At 36.0% G+C, this 18,274-nt stretch overlaps 1 protein-coding gene and 1 long non-coding RNA gene across 2 annotated transcripts in view; one reads left to right on the forward strand and one right to left on the reverse strand.

Annotated features, from left to right (window-relative positions):
- Positions 1-18,005, reverse strand: part of LOC146760773 (uncharacterized) — a 68,993-nt gene extending 50,988 nt beyond the window's left edge. Inside the window, exon 1 of the long non-coding RNA XR_014946754.1 lies at positions 1-18,005. This exon is cut by the window's left edge and continues 21,669 nt beyond it. This is a non-coding gene — a long non-coding RNA (uncharacterized LOC146760773).
- Positions 1-18,274, forward strand: part of FLRT2 (fibronectin leucine rich transmembrane protein 2) — a 61,761-nt gene that overhangs the window by 24,243 nt on the left and 19,244 nt on the right. The window lies entirely within an intron of this gene.

The following is an 18,274-nucleotide window of genomic DNA, read 5'->3' on the forward strand; positions in this document are numbered from 1 at the left end:
CATTGTGATGGACAGTTGGCTGAATATGAGTTAGAAGTGTGCCCAGGTGGCCAAGAAGGCCAGTGGTATCCTGGCTTGGATCAGGAATGGTGTGTTGAGCAGGACCAGGGAAGTCATCCTGCCTCTGTACTTGGCACTGGTGAAGCCTCACCTTGAATGATGTGTTCAGTTTTGGGCTCCTCGGTACAAAAAGGACATTGAGGTGCTGGAGCAGGTCCAAAGAAGGGCAACAAGGATTGTGAAGGGCTTGGGGAATATACCCTATTAGGAGAGACTGAAGGAACTGGGGCTGTTCAGCGTGTGGGAAAGGAGGCTGAGGGAAGACCTTATTGCTCTCTTTCAACATCTGAAAGGTGCTTACAGCGAGAGTGGGGTTGGTCTCTTCACACTGGTTACAGGTGACAGGATGAGGGGAAATAGCCTCAAGTTGCACCAGGATAGGTGTAAGTTATGTATCAGGAAACACTTCTTTACAGAAAGGATTGTTAAACACTGGTATAGGCTCCCCAGGGAGGTGTTTGAGTCACCATCCCTGGATGTGTGTTTAAAAATCGTTTTGATGTGGTGCTCAGGGACATGATTTAGTGGAGGGTTGATAGAGTTAGGGTAGTATGGTTAAGTTGTGGTTGGACTTGATCTTTAAGGTATTTTTCAACCTGAGTGATTCTATGATTATTTGCTTAGTATATAGGTTACAAACAACCAAGTAAAATTGTCCTTGGAGAATTAGCTGCATAGTCCTTGGCGATGTTTCAAGAACTCATCATTCTAAACAAAATTATCTGTGACTATCAAATGCTGTGCACAGATTTTCTTTACAAGAGTGAAAGTTTCTCTTTCTGAAAGAGAAGTAAGGAAATCATTAGGATGTAAGTAAGGAAATCAACTGGTAATTGATTTATGAAAGTGGTAGCCTAAGAAAGAAATTTCTGTGAATAGTTAAACAAGTGTTAAAACTTTTGTTTATCTGCTGTGAGTTCTCAAGGCTGTCAGTCAGATGTAACGGTAAGCCAGTGATAATATTCACATTTTCTGTTTTCATGCTGCTGAGCATGCGCTGGATGCTCGTACTGTCCCAACTGCTAGAAGATTATGCAAGTATGAGAACAGCAATGCATAAAAATTCAAACTCATGTGTTGCATTATGCTGTGTCAATCACACTGAATGTGGTCTGACACAGTGTGGTATTTGTACCCAGTTGGTCTCAAGAGCTTAAAATTCTTAAAAGGAAAGTTCCTACTGAGCTAAGTTATTAAGAGCTTCATCTGAATAAGGAATAAAGTATGTGGCCCTTTAGAAACAATGGTGTCCCAAGAGATTCCAATGTCTCCGTGAATTTAGAAAGATGGCAAGCAGTAGCAGCTATTTATTGTATAGTAGTAACTGTATTAATAGTCACCACATTACTGCTGAAAAACATTCATTTTCTATCTGGGCACATCACTGTAGTACATTAGCAAAGGTTCAAGAACAGAAGATGACAGGCTTTCATAGAGAATCATGCTGTTATAATAACACTTTTTCCTGTGCTATAGCTTCTGGCAGTGGAACCCACCATCCCGATATAAATTGCTGACATCAGTGTGGCATAGCATTAATATTATGTCTTTAACCCCTTCAGTAACATTCCTCTGTGTAAGTTTGGAACAGATTTAAAGAAAAGAAAAAAAAAAAAAAAAAAAGAAAACTACTCAGGAAAATGTACGCATATATATGCAACCACGTACATGCACACGTATACTGTGTTTCTTGCACACATTGTGGTTTGAGCTAGATTATATTTTAGACAAATATTATTTTGATGCTATAGGATGCTGCAGAAATAGAGTTACTAAATGCAAATTAAATAGGGTCATTAAATGCAATACCATTTGAAAGACAGACAAGAAAATAAGTTTAATCAGTGTGATTGGACATCTCCAGTATATGGTCTGAAAAAAGTTTTTTGTACTCATGGCACAGCTGTGATGGAGAGCAGGGTAAATAAGCAGGGAAAAATAAAATGAACTAAAGTTTTAATTCACCATGTGCTCTAGAAAAAGTCCTATTTCCTAAGGAGTTGTGCAGGAGGAATTAAAATTAAGCATTAATTTAACATGAAAGATTGTTCTCTGAATTGTGATTAGAGTTGTGATTCTACACTAGGACACTCAGATATGGTCAACATTCTGGTCACTAACTACATCCTGCTTTTTGCTACTGCTTCAGTTTGTAGTGTTCAGAAGTTTAAGTTTTGAATTGACACTACAAACAGTTTGGTCCTCTTACAACACAAGAAGTCTTGGCTTACTCTTACATTTATTCTAGCTGTTTTTGCATTCAGTCATATATATAGTTAGGTGTATTTCCTCATGAATCAAGAATCAGTAGACTCAAATGGCTATGAAGATGGCAGTGTCCTAAAGTAACAGATAAAACCACGATGTTGTATGCAGGGCTGCCACCCACTAGATAGGCAGCAAAATTCTATTTAATGTTGGGTAAGATAGAACTGGAGCTCATCTTGTTTGCAGTATTATTTTGACATTTGCTTGTAAAATCATAAGTTGTTCATAAATACCTTCTTTCCTGTTCCCTTTGCTGAAACAAAAGCAGAAAAATTTCATTCTAAGCCAGTTATCCAATAACAAAATACAGGATACAAACAGAAAATATCACTTGGTTCATCACCACAAAGTAATATCTTTAAAAATATTTTGTTTTGTTTTGTTTTGTCTTGTTTATATTTTAAAAAGTTATCAATCCTGTACCATCTTGGTATGCTGCTATTCCTGGAGGTGATGATAGGTTACTTGATTTTCTTAGCTACTCGGTCTTCTTTTCCACACCAGCTCTGTTTTTAACTTTTGAGAACTCTGCTAGAATCCAATAACCCCATTATTTTGAAAGCTGAAATTTTTTTGCAGTGTTTTTGCTGTCTCCTACTGAAAAAGCAGATACAAATTGATTTCTCCTGATTTATTTATTTATTTATTTATTTATTTATTTATTTATCTATTTATTTATTTATTTTCACGTCTGTTAGATCTTATTCACTCATTTCTACATTTCTTCCCTAAATTAGAAAGAGTATATGAGTATACGTTTGCTGCAGGGCCTGGGGACTTAGACAGAAAGTTCCCATTAAAGTTAATGGAGATCATAGTGCAGCACACTGAAATTTTTTAGTTAGGGTTCCTTGTTTGTTTTTTGAAGGAGAAGGTATTTTAAAAGTTCTGTTTGATACTGTATTAAGAAGAATAAGGATAAATACATTTAATGACTTCCTGTTTTAATACAGAATAGAAACTATAATAAAGATACTTCTACATTGCTTTATATCATGTCATTTTAGAGCATGAAAAATATTTGGTTTTACCCTTTTTTCAGTAATTAACTAATGTATTGCTGGTTTACCAGACTGAAAACCTTGTACAATGGAAGTTGTGGAGGGAATATAGCAGAACTATGAGCAATGAATACTTCTACCCTCCTTTCACACATATGTATTTTGTCTCTATACCTCACTGTAGCCCAGAGAGAGCTTTCTGTGGATAACTAGTTAATTTTATCTCCATGCTTACTGGCATTTTTTTGCCTCATGAGGTGCTAGTTTCTGCAAATGAGAACTGTGATTTTTACTGTCACACCTTCCCAGAGATAAATAACTGTGCTGAAATCTGCTTACTTGTTTTATATAGATCTGCCATTAGCTGGCAATAATGTTTGGATCCAGCTGAGAAGGATTTGAAATAATATGACAAAGTTTGAGGGTTGTTGTAGTCTATTACACGTTGTTCAGTCAAACAATTCCTTATGATGACATTAATGCCAAATCTACAAACTGTGGTGATGTTTTTTCTTCTGGCCAGCATTTCCAGGCTGAATCTAGAGGTAGATCATGCAGAAATAATATTGATCTGTCTGACTTTAATGTAGAAGCTAGGGCTAATTGCATTTGACCCCTCCTGCTTTCGGGCAAATCTGCACTGTCCTAAACTCCTGATTATTTTCTATTGGTTCTCCAAAACATCTGTGACAAGGAGAACTGTGTTAAAGATTTTCATTTAGATATATTTTGTCTTCTTAATGGCCATTACCAATAGAATTCTTGGTATTTTTCAATACAACTAATTTCAGCTTTAATAAAATAAATATTGTTTTCGCATTTATTATTTGGTTAAAGTTACTTTATCTATCAGTACCAACTATGACACTTGGACCTGACTATGTGAACATGGCTACAGCACCTTGTTGCCAGAAATCATGCCCAGTAAGAAGACCAAAAGGAAGATTGTAGTTTGTATAAACAGTGAGAATATCAGACATTTCTTAACAATTTTCAAATTTTATTTCATAATGGAAAAACTATTGATAGCAGTGCAGTACAAACCTGTTCAATGTTTTTGATTCAGTTTTCCCCATCAGAAAATATGCACTGCTGGAAAATAAATACTAGTCTAGTAAGGATTATAAACAATCCTACTAGAAATCAAGCTACCCGTGACTGCTCATAATCTTCAAAATACATTTCTGTATTTTTATTCTCTTTGTCTATAATATTACAGAATTTTTGGTGATCAATGCTTATAGTATGCTTTTAAACACAAATAGGTATATAAATAAAGTGTTGCTGTGATGCATGCAATGCTAGTAGCTCTTAATCTGATGAACTTCCTGATAGCACTCAGGACTATACTGATGTTTCATTATTTTTTATTTCCTGAGATAAAAATCTTGTTTCTTTATATAATTGCAATACCTAACTGATTGGAATAATAATTTAGCATTTAGAAAACATCTAAAAGTTAATATTGCTGGAATTATATGACTGAAACCAAAGGTTTTCATTAAGATATAAAAACAGGTTGTTTTGGAATATAGTCATAGTACTAGTTACTTCTAATCTTTTCTTAAATAAAATTAGAAAATTTTATTTTCCACACCTATTATTCTAATCAGGGTTTTAACTCATTATTACAATGGGAACTGTTTTCAGATTCTAAATGTATGTTGGCAATTCCTTTATGAAGGATTATTGTTAGATCTTCTTTCAGAAACTTTCATCTCTGCTATCTACAGCAGGTAGATATTAGACAGAAGGGAGCCGTATTCAGAGTAGTCACTACAGTTAGAGGCCAGAGTCTTCAAAGATATATGTACAGCCTTTCTACCCTTCTAGACCAAGAGGAGTTAGGTGTGCTTTGTGAAAATGTGAAATAAATGAAACTGAGGACACACTTGAGCTTTCTCTGTAAAACCCCACTTCTCATACATGGTCTTGCCTTCATTCTGATGATACTGTTAACGAAGCAAGTGAGACTGGAACTCCTGCATAGCCAAGAGTCTAGAGTAAGTCTCCCTCAGCAAGCTTCATGGGCTTGAAAGAAGCTGTTCAGTACAGCTTTGTCCCTCCAGTGAGCTCATGCAAATCAGATCCCAAATGCCCACCCTCATCACCAACTTCATCACTTTTTCTAATGGAAAAAAATGTGGGGAAGAAGAAAGTTACTTGTCCATTGTTAATGTGGGGAAAGTTTGCATTCTCATCAAGATTAAATTTTAGATGACAATGTAGAAACTGTTAAATGACTCTTTGTATGCAAAATACTAGGTACTTCAATAGTTTTTAATGTATATATTATTTACCATTCAGATAAACATTCAGAATTTGTCTCGCAATCCAACTTTGCTCATGTAGAACAAAATAGTAGAATGAGTAATAATGCTTACTCCTGGTTGATAATTCTGTCACTAGCCTTGCCACAAAAAATTAGTTTTCCTGGGGGTCAGATGGGCCAGAGCCAACTGTTTACTAGAGGCAGCTGCTTGGCATCTGCTTACAATTGTTCTCAGATGGCAAATAACTGTGTGGAGGCTGCTACTAGCCAGAAGAGCTTAGAGCAATCTGAAGTGCCTTTAAATTTTGTAAGTACCAGAGCTACCTTAGAGCAACAGAGAAGGCATTATCACAGACCATAGATCATCTGAGAACCTGGGATTTGCAGGTCCTTTGTGGCAGCATTGTGTGCCTGTTGTGTTTGGCAGATATGTGAGGAGAATACTGATTCTTCACCAGTATCTTTAGTATTGGTAGAAAAAAATTGGAAGGAGCTTTGCAATCATTCAGTGATTAGTTCATCTCTCTCTCTTTTTTTTTTTTTTTTTTTTTTTTTGATTACTATCATATGTTGCAGGCAAGAAATTTGGGTAGCAAGAGTAACATGGAGTAGTGAAAGCAATGTTTGTAAAAGTGGTGGATTTGTTACAGGACTTCCCATAGCAGCCTACAAGTCAAACACTACTGACACCATGTAGGATGACACAAATAATGCAAATATTTCTTTCCAGAAACTGCTGGGAGTGGGAAAACATTTACTTTTGAACCTTAACCTGACAATGAGTATAACTCAAAGTACGTTTGTTTTTTTTTTTAATCCTGTCATATTATTATCCATACCAAGTACATACAAGAGAGATTTTGTTGCTGCAAGGAACACAGGGGAATGTTGCCAGGGAAAAGAGGACAAGATTCATTCATTTCCTCTCTTTGTAATTGTTCTCTAGCATCCAGCTGGAGCAAAAAAGTCCCTACCCCTAAATGATTTATCAAGGAAAAATGGATAAATATCTTTTTGTCTCTCCCATTAAAATCCTGATACTGAATGCATGACAACCAAACAGCTTATTTCATGTCTTTGAAACTCTGGATGTAGTAATGTACCATGTAATGTAGTACTTTTATCACAAATTCATATTTTGTTTATATCTAGAATTCTTCTGTACTGGTTAGGGGTCTTATTTACATGCATCTCATTTTTTTGGTTTTACATATTACGATGTTGGGCCCAGTCATATCTGTGAGGAATTCTGTTTGTAAGCATTTTACTATTAACCACAGGATATGTCTTTTTTGAGTCCTTGATGACTATTTCATTCCTGAATCCTGAACTTCAGTCCTGCAACCTTTTGTGATAAACATTAACAGTTATGATTAATTGCTACTCATAATATCTTTGTTCACTTACTATACACAAAATATGCCATGTACTGCCTACTTTCCAGGTATCCAGTACTCTTTCTTTGGTTTGTCTAGCAACCTCAACCCAAACATTTAATTTAAAAGAAGTATTTTATACAAGTACTTATTTAAAGTTGGTAGGTCAAGATATTCTTGTCACATTTGGCTCTCAGTAGAGGGGTATCTGCTGGATATTGTAGTTATTATAGTTATAATAGAAATCAAGTACAACTGAGCTTAATGTTCTGGCCTGCCTGCGTTTCTAGATTTTTACATTTTTTAATATTTTTATTTATTTTCTTAATTATCTATTATATGTTTTTCTATTAGGGTGGAAGTTTATTACTTAATGTTTCTACTGTACTTAGGAGATGAAAATCTCTGTACATTTACTGTAAGTGCTAAATGTTCTTATTATCTCCTATGAGAAGAGCCTGGAAACTCTTAAATTAATTTATTTAGTACAGAATACCAAAACCTGTAACAAGAATGGATTTATTTTCTATGCTTTTTACATTGGTACCATTTTAGAAAAATTACAGAATACTAAAGGAAAAAAAAAAAAGTTCAGTTCTAGAATCTAAGGGGAACTTAGATCTGCTGGACATTCAGTTACTTAATTATTTGAATTATTTTTTCCATGCATTTACATACAGTTACATCAATTATTTAGAAATTCTGTTTCGAACTGTTAAGAATCAAAGAAGTATTTAGTTTCTAACCAAATACAGTCTTTTCAAAAATCAAGATTTTTGATTTTTACAATACGAGTCACAGAAGGGAGAGAGCAGCTGTCAGAAACCAGTTCACTCTCACTGAAATGCACAGCAATCTCCTGCACAGGACTGTGCTCTGCCTAAAGGACTGGGAAGACGGGAAAAAGAATGTAGAATAAACTCAGAAAAAAAGGGAAATGGAAGAAAGAGGAGGATGCTTTAGGAAGAACAAAAAATATTCAGTAAACCATTCCATTTGGGTTCTTCCTCAACACTTCACTGTTACCAATGATCTATTCCTCAAGAAGGGGGAAAAAGCACTTTTGAAAATTTGATGATAAATAAAATATTACTGATCTTATGGAAGGATGTGGGGATAAAAGTGAAAAAGAACAGCTCCTGGAATGAGTTAAAATATTGGCCTAGGAACATTAGCAGAGCTGCTGTAATATGCAGCCATGTTATTATTTTTACTTCAAATTAAATCAAACTGTTGCTGTTAGATTCTGTGCAGTGCGTGATAGTACTCTGCATTATCAGATGAGACTTTGAATTAGACTCTTGAATATTTGTTTGTTATTCAGAGATTTAAAAAATCCCTAGATGCAGCAATGATTACGTGCCAGAATCAACTAACTTAATGGAAATCAAAGTTTCTGTAGGTTTTTTTTTTCCCCAAAAGTATTGTTCTGAAGTCATTCAAAAGAGTCCAAAGAAAGTAAGTGAAGTTAGTCTTTTTTTCCCCCCAGTATATTGAAAGTATTCTGTTGCAATTTTATCTTTTTGTCATTTCACAAAGTATTAATTTTTTTTATTCAGCTGCCATTGTTAGCAGTATAACTGTTGCATAAGCTGCAGAGATGTTTATCCTGAATTGTAAAGTGGAATGAAGAAATCAAGTGTTGTGATTGGCAGTCTGTGCAGTTAACTGAATATGGCACTGTAAGTGGTGATGTTGGGTCTAGCCCTCCAGGCTCAGTGACTTCAGTATTTCTGTCTACTCATGTGCATAAAAATTCTTTCAAGATCACACCCAAGGTTGAATCATGGGAACTTAGAAATGGGAAACTTTAAAAAATACTTCTGAAAATAAAACAAAGAGCCAACTGAAACTAATGGGAAATTTTCCATTAACTTCAAAGGCATTAGAGTAGAACCACAGCCATTGAGTTTCATACATGGGAAAAGAATCCATGGCTATGATTTTCTATGAGCTTTTTAGAACTTTTATTATAAAGCACCTTCTGTTAACAGCTTTAGTCATTTGTCTTCTCTTGAAATAAAGCACATTGTCTTGCATCCTAGCACAAATAAATTCAACTCCGTCCTGAATATAAAGTAAAAAGTAAATTATTATGTTTCACGATTATTTAAAATTAAGCAATAACATACTAATCATTCATAGTAAAATCTGTTTTATATTGTTATACTAAAACCACCAATATCATGGGTTTTTTTGAGAAAGCATATAGGACTAGATGTGCTTCTAACATATTTACATACAGTATTGGAATGAAGTTCAGAAGAGTGGTTTGGGGTTATGTTTGTTTGCTTTTTAAGAGAGGAAGAATGCTCATGCTCTTGAATTTCATTACAAGCATGTGGCATCATTTTAAATAAATAAATATTTCTTCACAAATCTTAGGTTACTTTCAAACACAGAATGAAAAAAAAGCCTTTGTGAGGTGCTAAAAATTATGTTGTTAATTTTTCTTTCTCTTAAAATGTCCATGTAAGGCCTTAGTCAGACTTTGGTTTGAAACATCAAAACATTGTACACTGTGTTCTCTGCTGGACAAGCACAATAAAATCACTTGTTTTCATCAACAGAGAATTTGGCCTTGGAAGCAGAAATTCCTGAAAACTGGAGAGATGCATTTGCATTCTTTTTTTTCCTTGTATTTTGAAGCATTTGCATAGATGAGGCTTTAGAAGGCTTTGTAAAGTGAACTGCAATTTGTGTTGAATCTATCTTAGGTATTTTTCTGTGAATCTTTACAGAAAATTCATCTTAGGAATAGTGAGCCTTGAACATTAAAGCATAGGGTCTTCATATATTTATTGTGACTAGGGTGACTAGGTGCAAATGTCTATTAAGGATGTTTTCAATTATTTCTTCAACTTGGAGAATATTTCATTGTGTAATTCTGAATAGTTTGCATTTTTTTAGAAAATCATGATATTTTAATCAAAAACAGTCCAGAAACAGAGTAAGAGCTGATACTTTTCAGTAAACTATTGTAAACTTTCTGGGTCTCAATTTGAGGATTAAGATGGTTCATTTAATGTTATGGCCATGGGAGTTCAAGAACTGATGAAGGACACAAAGCTTGTATCTCTTGCTCAAATCTGTCCACATGATACTGTTGTATCAAGAGACTGGGGTAATCTTCTTCCGTTAAATAGCCTGGCATTATCAACACAGGGTATGCTTTTTTTTCTGGTGAAGTAAAATAACTGCTGTGAGTTTCTTCATATTTTTCATTTTCAGCTACAAACCCATATGCCATAAAACCTAGATACTTTAATTCATATTCCAGACCTCCATATTCCAGGTTTATATTCACTTTCTGTTGAGCATTGTTGACAGAGTATGTGGAACTTCCCTTTGTAGCTTTTGCTTTACTGTGACATTCAAAAACCACCAAGACAGATTCATTCTGCATTTCGGAAAAGGCAGTCTTGCAACTTTTCAGCATTTGAAAGGACTTTTGTCATCCACTGTAAGAGAGAACAAGGTAAAACCAGCATGATTAGTTTAATAGTTGATACTGGAATCAAAGATGGATTTGAATTGTTGCTGTGGCTTCAAGCAGCATGTTTGTGCTATTCTGTCAAACCACACAACAGTTTCCAAACTACCTTAACTGCAGCATCAGGGGAACCTACATACTTGTTTCCTTGTAACCTTGTAATTCACACTGTCAGTTTATGTATTTTCAATAAACAAAATAATTTCTGCGAGTGCTTTCATTACATTAAATTTCCTACTGTGACACCGACCTTCTTCCTTGTACTTAACGCTGAATGACTCTGTCTGAGGTTGGGTAGTAAAGGCTGAAAGGAAAATAACAAACCAGAATAACAAAGCTGCAACAGTTAAACCTGAGGCCATTAGGGGCTTTGCCTTCAAGCTGGATGTCTAAGCAGAAAGAGCTTGTGATTTCATTGATTGAATGCAGATGAAGGGACGGGAGCTTTTAGCTTTTAATTTTACTGGTCTCTCTTTGCAATGCTTCAGTGACTTAATTCAACTCCAAGGAAGATCTAGCACTGTCTTTTTAAAAGTTAAAACATCAATCCAAGCTGCCAAACAAGGTTTCAGATATACTTTTAATTGTCTTCATTCTTGGCTGCTCTAAGAGTGTGGGAAAGCCTTCTAAAGGAAACTTACAGTATAGCTATTGTACACACCTGTGTAAGATCCTTAGCCTTATGTCACATATGCTGTGCTTTATCCTGAATTTCTCAGAAAAGTCCAAGCAGCTTTTGGTAATGTCTCTACCAGAACTGTTTTCTCCAGAGAAGCTAAAGGTTTTTGGTAGCTCCTGTATTCTGCCACAATATTTTATGCAGTCCACAGCTGTACCTGAACTGAAGAAAATGTTTTTTTTGAATTCCAGAAGGAGTTCAATAATGCTTGTCATGCTGAGATTTTGTAAGGGTTTTTTGGCTATCCCTGGGACCAAAAGCAGCTGAAGCCCAGAGTCTTAACTCACAGGAGAAAATGGAAAGGACCATGCAAGAATTCACATCAGGAAGAACAAACTATACATCAGCCCCTAGCTACAGTTAGACCAGATAATCTTGGATGTCTTCTCCAACCTTGGTGATTCTGTGATTACCTCTTAGCAACAAGACTGCTAAGGAGTTCAGTCCCAATCCTCTGTAACCATTCACACAAATAAAAGAGGGAATTAGCCCATTGCCTGCTGATAGACGTCTGGGCAGCAATGTAGTCAGGACTGTAGCTGCAGAGCAGAGCTCTCTAGTCTGTCTTACATTTGCAACTGAGCACTGAGGTGAGTATAGTTTACTGTATCTTAAAATGTTCATAAATACCTTCACAAAGCTTATGAGGTCTTACCTTTTGATTCCCTATTTGGAGGTATCTAAAAGTAGGCAAGTGTTTTTTTTCTTTTTTTCTTTGTTTTGTTTTAAGTGTCAGAACATTATTTCTATCAAGACAATGGCTCAATAAATCTGCTTTAAACCTGGTTCGTTCTTAACTGAAGCCACACAAGACACTTCACTTTGTTCGTTTTTATCTCCTTTGTAGAGAAATATCTGGGACAGCCTATCCACGCAGCCTGATGGAGACTGTTGTGTTTTTTTCAGGTGTTTGTCTTCTTTTTACATTCTGTTGTGCTTAGGAAATATAGAGTTATCATAAATCAAGTGAAAGCCACGTGGGATAATTGGATTTATCAGTCCTGTTTACTTGAGTACAGTAGTACTTGAGTAAATAAAATGCACATTCAGTTTAAGAAATACATTCACTGGTTATATGCCTGATAATAGGTTAGAAAATGCAAATTTTCCAGCCCTGATTTTACTGTGAATCCTAGGTTAGTGTTTTTTTAATGGGTTCTTTTACTGGAATCTTACGGGTTCAGAAGAACTCGAGCTTTTCCTCCTTAAGATTCAAGACTTTGTGATTACAAGGATGTGAATAGTGCTTGCAAATGTAAGTGCTAAAGGCTGTTCATCCTGGCCACCATAGCATTTCTCAGAAAAAAAAGAAAAGAAAAAAAAAAGAAAAAAAAAAAAAGAGTTAATCAATTAAATAACACATTTAAAGCTTCTCTGGGTATGGCAATACCCTACTTGCTGTACATTAGCAGGATGCACTTACATTGCTGTCTTCAACTGTTTATGCTAGTGAGGTGATTTTCACCCAAAGAGCTTGTTACAGAAAAAAAAAAAAAGAAGAAGAAGAAAAAAAAACAGTATCTAAAGGAAGCCTTAAAATCACAGGTGTTTTTTGTTTTTTTTTTTCTAATTTTTTCTATCAGTATTTAAGACTTGTCTCTCCAAGCACACCTTGGCTTAGTGGTCAGTCAGGGCATTGGTGTTGCTACTTCCTCTAAGGAAGTGGCTTTAGGATGGCTTTAATTTACAACTTTGTTTTCCATTGCGCTGACACCTATTTTAAGGACTGATGGCTGGACACTCTTGGTTAAGTCTGGATTAGAAAGGGCAATCAGAAGGTGAATAATGGTGTGTAAAATGACAAGGATGACTGTGCCCACCAGCTTTTGGGATGCAATTATCCTTTAGCAATAGAACCTTCATGGCCATGTTAACACTGTCAGATTATGATCACTGTGATCTGCAGCAGCTGAAGGAAAAGTTGAGCTGACTCCCTGAGACTGCAAAGACAACAGAGAAAGGAAATTCTCACTTGTGATTACAAATTTGTAACTACATTTTTTTAAGGAAGGATAAAATTAGCTTGGGTGTTGTTGGCAAGTGCCAGTATCATAGCTGTAAAGAGACAATCGAGAATTTATTTTATTTAGTTTAGTATATTCAAATAGCACAAAGATAGTGACTGGTTATGAAGAATGGATCTCAAAAATTGTGATTGTTATTATTAGGCTAAAAATGGCAGAGATTAGTGAAGAGCTCATCTGCCAGAAAGAAAGAGGGATTTATGAGTGCAAATGCTACAGAATTACTAGCAGTTGGAGTGAAATTGAAAGAATCAGAAGAAGCAAAGGTGTGAATTTCCTCTGCTTTTACTTTAATCACTGTATTTATTATGTTTGGCTTTGTTTAGTTTAGTGTTGTTCTTAGTAGAAGTACTGAACTCAGAAAGAGAGAACAGTCTTACTAAACTTTCTTCACAATGAAACACCACCAAAACTATGGATTCAGTAAGCTAGTGAAAGACTAAACTCTTTCAATATGCTTTATCTCAAAGTGAAGTGAGCTAGTGAGTAAGCCTTTTTTTTACAAAAGCCTCTGCCTTCCTTGCAGTCAAAAAAAAAAAGGAAAAAAAAAAGAAAAAAAGAAAAAGAAAAAGAAAAAAAAAAGATACAACCTAGCTATTTCACAGACTTTATATAGACTTTTTATAGCAGCTGGTCCAATGACCTCTGTCACCAAAGTTTGTGAAGGAAATGGAGAAGAAAGATCCCATCTATATCATCCAAAGAATACAAATCAAATGATTGCTTCTTTTAAGATGATGTTTCTGTAAAGACTAGTGAAATAAAAATTACAGATGTGTTCAGGCTGAAACTCTATATTCAAACCATTCTGATCTTCAAGGCAGTGCAGTTCTATATACAGACATTGTGGCTTGGGTTTTTCTCTACAGAAAAGGTTCAAAGAGAAGAACCCAAAACATGATTACATGTTTCAGTTCCTTCTGTGGTCAGTACTTCACTATACAAATTTCCCAGTCCTCTAAAGCTAAAGCAGGACATTGCTATTTAGGGAACTAGAACTTATTGTAACACTGAGAACATATTTATGCATCAGTATTTTACCATTTCATTTTTGGCCTCACTTTAAAAACTCATGGCTTCAGAAGCAGAAAAGAAACAGAACTCTTCATTTTTATTTTTGTTGCATTTTGTAATGCTTAGGAATAAAAAACAAATACTTATAGATAAAATTGTTTGATAAGTTTTAGCTTAATATTTTACTTGTGCTTATTAGCAGCTATCCAGAAGTTCACAATGCAGAATCTGATCTGCATTGATGACTTCTAAGATAACAAATAAATCAGAAAATATCACTACTATTTCATTTCTGACTTGAATACTCTGCAAGTGTAAATGGGCAGGCCTATTTATGTTACATTTCATCAAATGATATCATAGAATCATAGAATGTCTTGAGCTGGAAGGCAGCTGAAAGATCTAGTTCCCAACCCCCTTCAATATGCATATGTGTCAGCCACTATATCAGGCACTACATCAGGCTGCCCAGGGCCCCATGACCTTGAACACCTCTGGAGATGGAACATTCACCACATCTCTGGGCAGCCTGTGCCAGTGCCTCATCACCCTCTGCATAAAGAATTTTCTTCCTAACGTCTAACTTAAATCTCCCCTCCTTTAGTTTAAAGCCATTTTTCCATGTTTTATCACTGCCTGTCCTTATTAAAGGTTGGTCTCCCTCCTGATTATAAGCTCCTTTCAAGAACTGGCAGGCCACAGTGAGATCTCCCTGGATCCATCTCTTCTCCAAGCTAAATAAACTCAGCTCACAGAATCCCAGAATCATAGGGGTTGGAAGGGACCTCCAGGTATCATCGAGTCCAACCCCCCTGCCAAAGCAGGTTCCCTACACCAGGTCACACAGGTAGGTGTCCAGGCGGGTCTTGAATATCTCCAGAGAAGGAGACTCCACAACCTCCCTGGGCAGCCAGTTCCAGTGCTCCGTCACCCTCACCGTAAAGAAGTTCTTCCGCACATTCGTGTGGAACTTCCTATGCTCCAGTTTCTGGCCGTTTCCCCTTGTCCTGTTTTCACACACTGGTATTTATAGACCTGGATCACATCCCCCCTCTTTTCTCAAGGCTAAACAGACCCAGTTCACTTAGCCTTTCTTCATAGGAGAGGTGTTCCAGGCCCTTCATTGTCTTTGTGGCAAACTCCATCAGTTTGTTTTCAGAGGAGAGGTACTTCAGCTCTCTGATAGTCTTTGTGACCCTTCTCTGGACCTGCTCCAACAGTTCTGCATATTTCTTATTCTGGGGATTCCAGGCCTCAATGCAGTACTCCAGATTGAGCCTCAAGAGAACAAAGTGACAGTCCTCTCCCTACTGGCCATCCCTCCTTGATGCAACCCAGGATACTGTTGTCCTTCTGGGCTGCATGTGCATACTGCCAGCTCACGTCCATCTTTTTGTCAATCAGTATCCACAAATTTTTATCTTCAGGGTTTTTCTTAAGAAGTTCTTCTCCCAGTCTGTGCACATACCTGGGATTGCCCCAGCCCAAGAGCAGCGCTGTACACTTGACCTTGTTGAACCCCAATAAGTTCTCACATGCCCACTTTCTGAGCATGTCCAGGTGACTCAGGATGGCATCCCTTCTTTCTATATTGTCAGCTGCACCAGTCACTTGGTGTCATCCTCAAACTTTATGAGGATTCACTAGATCCTACTTTCTGTGTCACTGACAGAGGTGGTAAAGAACACCATTTTCCTTGTAGATCTCACCTTCTAGTTCTAACCATAAAGTGTGACTCACTAAAACAAGGAATTCCTAACTTTAACAAGAAATTTGTATGTGAGTGGTCTAAACAGTGGTCTAGCTAGCTCCATACTTTGTCTCTAGAATTGACAAGAAATTGTTGGAGCTGCTTTTTGCCATACTTAACACACTCTCAGCACTGAACAGAACAACAGAGTGCAGCATGTTAGAAAATGCATTCACACCTCTTCTCTTTAAGAGAACCTCGTTAAAGACACGATGTCCATGAAACTAACGAATACATATTCCTACCTGCCATATAGGTCTGTTATTACAAGCCTAATTTACGTTTGCCAACTGTTGTGTAAGAAGTATATGTTTTCTCTGTTTTAAATGAATATCTCACTAATTTCAATGAATTGCAGTGGCTCTTGGCATTGAAAACATTATTTCCATCCAGGAATTTTCCTAATTCATTGCTTTTTGTCAGGCAGTATGAGTTAGGTGCTTCTCAGCTTAAGACTGGTGCCTATGAATTTACAGATAATTTGCTAAAGGTGTCTATGCAAATCATCTTAAAATGATTTCATCACAGCATAGCTCAGTAATTTGTGGAAAGTTAATTCAGGAAGTGACCAGAACAGCCAAAATGAACATATTTAAACACTGAATGCTTAGTCAGGCCTTATCTGTGCTTCAAAATTATTTGGTGATTAGTAAAAATAATGAACACAATTGCTTTGGCAAGTCTTTCCCCTTTTTATAAGCTTTACACAGAAGATTTGAGTAAAATTCATTCTTTTTCAGGGCAGGAAGAGTAATGCTTAAAATATTTGCAGCGAATGTGGAAACACTTTTTTTTTTTTTTTTCCTTTTGGATACAAGATGGTTTTCTGCTTCACTGGAACAGAGAAGGGCAATATCTCCCAAGAGGCTCAAAAGCCTTGAAGATAATTGCTGCCAGGGTGGGTTAGTTTAAGCCTCTCTTTGGATAGTGGCACTATCTCTCAGGATATGTGGTATTAGGAAATGCAGTTCATTTTGATTGAGCTAGCAGGGAAAGGATTTCTAAAATAACGTTATACAGTAAACAAACTTCACTGCTCTGGGCTGACTCTTAAGAATCAGCAAGTCTGTTATCCACTGGAATAGTTGTAACTTTCATGTTTTTGTCTTTCATTATTTTTGCACCACTATTTGAATTAAAGATAGCTATTTACTATAGGGGGTCAGAGAGGTCTAGATAAGTCTGGAGTGAAGTGCCTGATAAATTCCTACCTAATCTAATCTGAAGTAGGGTGTGTGTGTGTGTGTGTGTGCACATTAGCTAGGCTGTACCTCCTGTGAAACACAACACAGATGAAGTAGCCGAAAGACAGAGGTGGAAAAGAGAGAATTGAGAAATCCAAGCAATATCTGTGGCTGCTCCAGTTCTCTGAATCTTTATTCCAGACTGCTTATAAGACTCTAGTTTTTATTATTGTTGTTATTATTATTATTATGCTTATTGTGTTTGTTTTATTTGGATTTGATTCTTCATCTGCTTCTTAGGTATCCTTCTGCAAGTATATACTCAATTTGAAAACAAATGAGAGCCTGATGTCTTCTGTTATATGTCTTGAGCAGTAGGATTATTCCTTGGCCATCACAGCTGATTTGCTTTTCACTTCCCTTATTTTATAGCTGCTTATGCAAAAGGTTTGTGTAGAGGTCATAACAGAATGGCAGAAGTAAAAGTGCTGAAAATAACAGGTACTGGATTTAGAACATACGCTGGTTTTATACTTTTCATCAGTGGGCTGCAATAAATGTATTCTTCAGTATCAAAATGAGGCAAAAATGATAAAACTATGCCTCCAGTAAAAAAATTTGGTGTAGAGATAGGTAAGGATCCTAAATTTTTCATGTATGAGAAGGTTCCTATCTCACTTTTTGTCCAAGAAAAAAAATCTGCTAACTCCAAAATCTCTCAGCATATCTTCGTATAAAGTCCATTTAAAGTACCTAGAGGTCTACACCGCAAACATTAAAGAGTGTCTTCTTATTTGATTCATGCAGTGACCTGAATAGATAGAGTGCTCTGCAGACAGAAGACAACAGTAATTGCATTTTTGAACAGGCATATTTTGCTGCATATGTAATAGCTTAAAACTCCATCTTTTTTTTTCTTTTTCTTTTTTCTTTCTTTTTTTTTTCTTTTTTTTTTTCCTTTTTTCTCCTTTTTCTTTTCTTTCTTTCTTTTTCTTTCTTTCTTTCTTTCTTTCTTTCTTTCTTTCTTTCTTTCTTTCTTTCTTTCTTTCTTTCTTTCTTTCTTTCTTTCTTTCTTTCTTTCTTTCTTTCTTTCTTTCTTTCTTTCTTTCTTTCTTTCTTTCTTTCTTTCTTTCTTTCTTTCTTTCTTTCTTTC

Source organism: Coturnix japonica, chromosome 5, assembly GCF_054131305.1.
Source record: "Coturnix japonica strain WE chromosome 5, WE-NBRP24, whole genome shotgun sequence".
Lineage (NCBI taxonomy): Eukaryota > Metazoa > Chordata > Aves > Galliformes > Phasianidae > Coturnix > Coturnix japonica.